This window comes from Alligator sinensis, unplaced genomic scaffold (genome assembly GCF_000455745.1).
Source record: "Alligator sinensis unplaced genomic scaffold, ASM45574v1 scaffold98_1, whole genome shotgun sequence".
NCBI lineage: Eukaryota > Metazoa > Chordata > Crocodylia > Alligatoridae > Alligator > Alligator sinensis.
Window position 1 is genome coordinate 975,158 of NW_005842058.1, and position 6,891 is coordinate 982,048.

Sequence of the window (6,891 nt, forward strand, 5' to 3'; positions counted from 1 at the left end):
CCCCCCCCCCCAAGAGCCCTGCAGTGCTGGGGCTGGAGGAGAGGGGGGGCTGGGTGGTCCACGGCCAGGAGTTTGCTGTGCTGCTGAGTATGATGGCAGGCTTGGGATGCTGAGAGATGGGCCCAGGTTGAAAGTAGGTGGGATAATGGCTTTTCCAGCAGCATCAAGCCTGGGCTGAGCTATAGTCTGCTCTTCAGCATTATCCACAGCTCTGCAGCAACCTTTCCTTTCTGCCCTGTTGTAGCCCTAGCTCTTGCCCACATGCACTGCGTCACCCAGGCCGCTCCGTCCTGCCACACAACCCCAAGAGGTAAATGTGGAGCCCCAACACCCTGGCAGTGAAGAACACAGGGCCCTGCTGCAGGTGCAGGGAGCTGGGCTGGGACTCCCTGCAGTGGATCCTGCCCACAAGAGCTGGGTTAGCGTTTGGGGCAGGGTGCAACAGGGTTGTCACTAATCCAGAATGAGCACGGCCCTGGCTTTGTCCTAATGGGCATCTCGATCACACGCCTTGGGGTGCTCTCCCTCTCTCGGTAGACATCTCTTTCCTAAAGTTCCTACCCTAGATAACCTGAGACCGCTGCTGGCAAGCCCTCTCCTCGTTCTCAAACACAGACCTGGCTGTGAATAGGAGACAAAAGGGGATTACCAAGCTGCGGGGGACACCATTATAACCCGCTGCCCTGGCCTTGGTCTGGAGTTAGCAGGTATTTGTGGCAGGTCTGCCGCCCTCGGGAGCATGCTGGGATACTGCTGTGTTGTGAGATTGGCTCCTACAATGGCTGGCTTTAATTCTCCTCCAGGTGTGTGGCAAGGGGAGCGGACGAGTGGGGATGGCTGCTGGATGTGGGAGGTGGTGGAGGGGAGACCCTTGATGAGAGTGGGGCAGCATAAGGGAGTATTTGCTTAGCTACATCCCTCCCCAACCTCACTGCTGGCCTCAGGCAGGGTAACAGACAAAGAAAGGAAGGAGATGGAATTAAAAATTTCAGGTGGAGGAGCAGGGAAAGCCTCCCAGTATTGCTAGGCTGGAGGAGGCTGGGATCCCATGGCTGCGCTGGGCAGGTACCATGCTGGCAAAGACCATCCTGTCTCAGTTTTTGGGGCAAGGGGGTAGGAGAAGAGGGTCCCTGTTCACTTCCACAGATCAGGCTATTGGGATGCCTCTCTCTGGTCCTGTTGCCCTGTGCAACAGAGTAGGGAGCTCTGTGTGTCCCACCCAGGACAATCCTTCCCGGGGGGGCAATGGAGCCAGGCTGCGGTCAATGTAAGCAGGCTTGGAGAGCCAGTGTAGCCCAGGCAGCTGAAAAACCGGGGTGACACATTCCCAGGGCCCTGGCTTTGCCCTGCTGTTCACAAAGGCCTCTTTTGGCACCAGGCTGGAAGGAGAGATCAAAGGCAGGGAGCGGCGGGTCTCGGCCCCTCTGGAGACGGAGCCCACCTGTCACACAGCAGCGAAGCACAAATGGGCCTCCATAAACCCCAGAGGTGTGATGCCACCCTCAAGGAGCTGCCTGCCAGATCCGGGGCCCCATGCGACTCAGCAGCTGCATGGGCCCTCTTCCAGAGGGGAAAGACCCCATGGATTCAGGTCTGCCGACCCTCAAGAAATGGAGTTCCTGGTACATCATTTTGGGGGCTCCTCCTTCCTGCTGGAAGTCAGGGGAGCTGGGTGTGCAGGGGAAGTGAATGATGAGGGCAGTGACGCTGGCACTATCATCCCAGGCACTGCTTGGGGAAGCTTGCAGCACTGTGGGGTGCAGACAGGGCCCTGGGGGGGAATTAGATTCCACCTGGCTCTCCAGGAGGTGCAGCCCCGCTTGTCCCACAAAGGCTACCTCTGCAAACAGGCCCCCTGCCACTCTCCCTGACCAAGCACTAATGGTTGCTGGGCATGAGTTGGGTGCACAGAGGCTTTCCTTCCCACAGTGCAAGGGTAAGGACAGATGTGGAGCCCACTGGATGAGGAGAGGGGACACTGGATCTGTGGTCAAGGCAGGCAGCCCTAAAGGCCTAGAGCCAGAGGGCCCCTGGTGCATTTGCTCCTAGCCCAGGTCTGCAGCCAAGCGAGCGATCCTGGGAATTGGCCCCAAAGGCAGCAGAGCCCTATGGAGCTGCCGCCATACTGAGCCTCGGGCCAGCAGAGCTGGATGGGTGAGAATAGGGCAAGAGACCACTGCTAATAGGTTGGTCAAGCAGTTCAACCCTTGGTCTTACACTCCAAGAGGCATTAGTGCATGGCTTGGCCTTAGCTTCATCTTCCACTGAGATGGACAAGAGTCATTGCACTGACTGATTTGGTCTGGGTTCCGGGAGGCTCCTTGGAGCTTTTTGACCCTCGACTTCAGTCCTTCATTGATTGCAACACACAGTTCAGTCTCAGCCCGCTCCTGCAGCTGGTTGCAATGAGTTTTTCAGCCCGTGACTGTTCCTCCATCGGCTGTGTTGAATGGCTCACCCTGTTTTTCTCCCCTGATTTGACTATATCAGGCTGGTTGTCTCTGGTTCTCTCTAGTGCTTCAGAGCAAGGGCTGGGTTTGGGCTGCTGGCTGGGTGCAGGGAGACTTAGTGCTGTCCCTTTTAATTCCCTCCCCTTGTTATCAGCACCAGCTCACCCAGGCATGCTGCCCTCCTCTCCCTGCCCTGCATGCATCCAAGAAGAGTCCCATGTGCCCAGATCCAAGTGAACAGCAGCCTTGAGTGGTGACTCCCCCAGCCCTGCTATCACTCCCACATCCCAGCAGCAAGGGGAGCGGTGTGCCTGCAGGCGCAGTCTCCACCAGCCCCTTCTCAGGTTCCTCCAGGTCTCTCCTGGGCAGTGCAGTGGGTCTGGACCAGCATCTCCCAAGCTGTGCCCTCCTGGCCAGTTGGACACATGACCACTTCCTGCATCTTGTCCTCCAGCAGCTGATCCCAGAGGTGTGTCTCACACAGCTGGTATCCTGCTTCCCAGCATCCTCCTCCTAAAATCCTAGCAACCAGATGCTGCCCTTCAGAGCATCCTGTCTCAAGGTTTCTCCTGTCCAGAGGGGTCTGAGAACTGTAGGGAGCCCCCCTGGCTGCACGGTGAACCCAGGGGCCCGCAGGTACTCAACCAAGTAGCAGGACTTGAAAGAAACCCTGGGAAGTCCCTGTAGTGATTTAGCGGCAGCTGGCATGGCTTAGGGCTCAGCCTCCTCTACCCTGGAGCTCCCAGTCCCAGCAGGTGCAGCCGGCCAGTGGATTGCTCTGGGGTGTTGCTGAAGGACAGCCAGTGCTTCAGAGCAGGAGCCTGCAGTGGAGCCAGGGCAGCCAGACACAGGTGCAGCTGCTTGTGCTGAAGGAAGCCAATTGCAGAGACTCTGAGCTGGAAATGGCTCCAAACCAGCCTCCTTCCTCCATGCATTTATGCCCACCTTATGGGCCTGGCTCAGCTGGGTGCTCATAGCACTGACCCCCAGAGCTCTCCCAGCACAGACAGGCAAGACAGTCAGTGACAATAGGCAATATTTCAGCTCTCACTCTGCACCCCTCACCGTGGCCCCTGGCTGCTTACAGCTACGTGGCCATGCTGGAGCCCCTAAATCACGTCCTCTTAGCATGTTGCATGCAAGGCACCACGTGCAGCACAAGCTGATGGCAGAAGCACAAGTGTGGATCAGGCCCACGGGTCAAGGGGGTTCTGATGTGACATGGTAAGGAGTCACACAGTGCACGGGTGTGATCCTGCATGCCCATGGTTATTGCTAAGGCAACCGCATTGGGATGCTCAAGTCCTTCCAACACTGCACGCACAGGCAGGGCTGGGCCCCCTGTAAGGCCCAGGCTGGAGCTTCCCCTCACATTGTTACAGATGGGACGGCAGGGGAGCCCCTGTCCTCACTCACCGCCAGGGCTCTGTTTGCCTTCCATCAAGAGCAGCCAGCATCAAAGTGCCCCCAATGAAAACAGATGTCGACAGCTCGGGGCTGCGGAGAGGGGAGGGGGAAGGGGCACTGCCCAGCGGGACACTCCACCCCAGCCCAGCCCCCCGCCCAGTCCAGCAGCTTTTGCAACACAAACTGCCTGTTTGTGTAGCTGACCATTATAAACAGGGTCCCAGGCACCATTCAGGGAACCGTCCGTCATCACCGCTGCTTTCCAGCTGTCCCTCCAAGGTGGGCATGGGGCAGAGGTGGGGGGGGGGGAAGTGCTGCAGAGGGACAGGACAACGGCCATAAGCAAAGCTGGGCGGAGAGGCGAGGGGTGGCCTGGGCCAGTGGCAATCATAGCATGGGCTGTGGAGGAGGTTTTCTCTCCCTGGAGGCAGGCATGGGTTGTGGGTGCAACTACAGAGGTGTGCAGGATAGGAGGGTGGAGAGGTCCTTATCTGTTGCCTCTTTCCTCAGCTGCTGGAGGCCAAAATGCAGGAAGTGGTCATGTGTCCAACTGGCCAGGAGGGCGCATCTTGGGAGATGCTGGTCCAGACCCACCGCGCTGCCCAGGAAAGACCTGGAGGCACCTGAGAAGGGGCTGGTGGAGACTGCCTCTTGCTGCTGGGATGTGGGAGTGATAGCAAGGCCGGGGGAGTCGCTGCTCAAGGCTGCTGTTCGTGTGGATCGGGGCACATGGGACTCTCCTTGGACGTGTGCCAGGCAGGGAGAGGAGGGCAGCATGCCTGGGTGAGCTGGTGCTGATAACAAGGGGAGGGAATTAAAAGGACAGCACTGAGCCTCCCCGCACCCAGCCAGCAGACAGAACCCAGCCCTTGCTCTGAAGCACTGGAGAGAGCCAGAGACAACCTGCCTGATATCCTCAAATCGGAGGAGAGAAAAACGGGGTGAGCCATTCAATGCAGCTGACAGAGGAACAGTCACGGGCTGAAAAACTCATTGCAACCAGTCGCAGGAGCGCTGAGACTGAACTGTGTGTTGCAATCAATGAAGGACTGAAGTCAAGGGTGCGCATGACTGGCTGCAAGGGCCCATCCTGCACCCGGGGCCTTGTGCACTGCCCTGTACTTCCAGCCCTGGCCCAAGGCAGGTGTGCACCTCCCAGAAGCCAGGGGCAGGGTGGTGGGGTGGGTGCTCCCAAGCAGCTGCTTGGGTCTTGTTGCTTGTGTCCCCAGCCAACTGTCCCCCTCCCAGGAGGATGGGAAAGGCAGTAAAGCCCTGAAGTATTGTCTCATAGCAGTCATCATCAGTCCTGAGTATCCCAGTGCCCTTTCTGGACATTAGGGGATGACTTTCTCTGCGGGGCAGAGCAGGATCATCATGGAGAGCCTGTCGGGGGAAGCTGAGGCTCAGCCTGATGAGTGAGTCAGGAATAGCACCCAGGCATTTGGACTCCCAGCCTGCTGCCTCAACAGCTAAGCCAGAGCCAGGCAAAAAGCCCAGGTGTTTTGCCTCCCCCAGCCCTCCCCTAAGTCTTAGCACCCAGGTCCCTTTCCCCAGAATTGTCCCCAAAAATGCTGTCTCCCTGGGGAGCTGGAGAGACAGGGAGATGCACGCAGCCAGCTCTGCCATGTTCCCTGTCCTTTGGGGTGCCTGCCTGGGCCATTTGCCCCTGCTCTTGTCCGAGTCCATCCCCAGGCAGCCGACGGGCACATCAGGGAGGGCAGCGGGGAGCAGATCCCCGATAAGCTGCTGCCAGTCACTTCCCCAGGTGACAGGAGCGCCTCTTCCCAAAGCAATCAGAGCGCGAGACAAAGCCTTCCCAGAAGGGAGAAGGAAGCCGCAGGGCTTCTACTCCACACATCCCCAAGGCACACACAAGCCCAGGGAAGATCAACACGTGTGTTTATTGGAAGCTGCAGTTTTGTGGTTTGGGGCCCTGTCCTGGGGGTGGGGGGGAGGTGAGAAAGCACCAGGTGAGGGGGAATGTGGGTCGTTAGCACCAAGTTGCTCTTTCTCCCAAAACTAACAGCTCACGCTGGGGCTCAGCATGCCCCACTCAGCCCCTCTCGGGCTCAAAGCCCTGGAGAAGCTTGCACCCCTCAGCAGCCCTTTCCCCATTGGGATCAAGGGGGAGGATTCCCACTCCACAGCACCACATGACAGAGCTGCCCCGCATCGTACAGCTGGGGAAACTGAGGCACGGAGCAGGGATGTGCCTTATTCTTTCTATCGCAGTGTCACCTAGCAGCCCCAAGCCTGGCCTGCTGTGCTCAGTGCTGCGCACATGGGAAGATCCAGCCCTGCTCCAAAGTGCTCTGAATCCAGTGTCCTACGAAGGAGATGCCACCTCCCTGGGCAGCCTGCTTCATGGCTCTTGGGTTCCCAAATCCAGCCACCCCAGTGGCTGCAGCTCGGCAGAGCACAGCACCGCTCTGCAGCAATTTGGGACCTACTAAGGGGCACTATTTGGCTATCTGGCTGAGGTATTTATAAGGCACTTATCACCTTAGTCTCCAAGTGCCAAAGCAAATGGACCGTGGAGAGATGCAAGCCCTTCATCTTCTGATGTGAGGGCAGATACCCGATCCATTAGGCCACATGTTCGCACTGCATTATGAGGGGCATTTTATGCCTTCCTCTGAAGTAGCTGTTGCTGGCCCCCATGGGGGACCGAAAGGCGAAGGTGTGGGGCTGTTAGTATGGGAAGGGCTGTGCCCTGCAATGGGGGGTGACTGTGCTAAAGCCTGGGTTACACCTCTGATGTTTCCAGAGGGGGGAGCAGGCCCTGAGTGAGAAAAGCCCTCATGCCTTTCCTTAAATAGTTCTTGTGCTTCCTTGCCTGGCAAGGCTGGCTTTGTCCAGAGCACTTGATCAATCCAGGAGAGTGAGGGGTCTGGTCTGGGTGGGGGGCAGGCCTGGGATTGCAAAGGGCATGCTTGATGATCAGAAAGTAGAGTTAAGGAGGACTGTGCCAGAGAAGTCAGGCACACTTCATGCTATGGGCGCTGCCACTGCGTCGTAGCTGCAGTGCAATCAC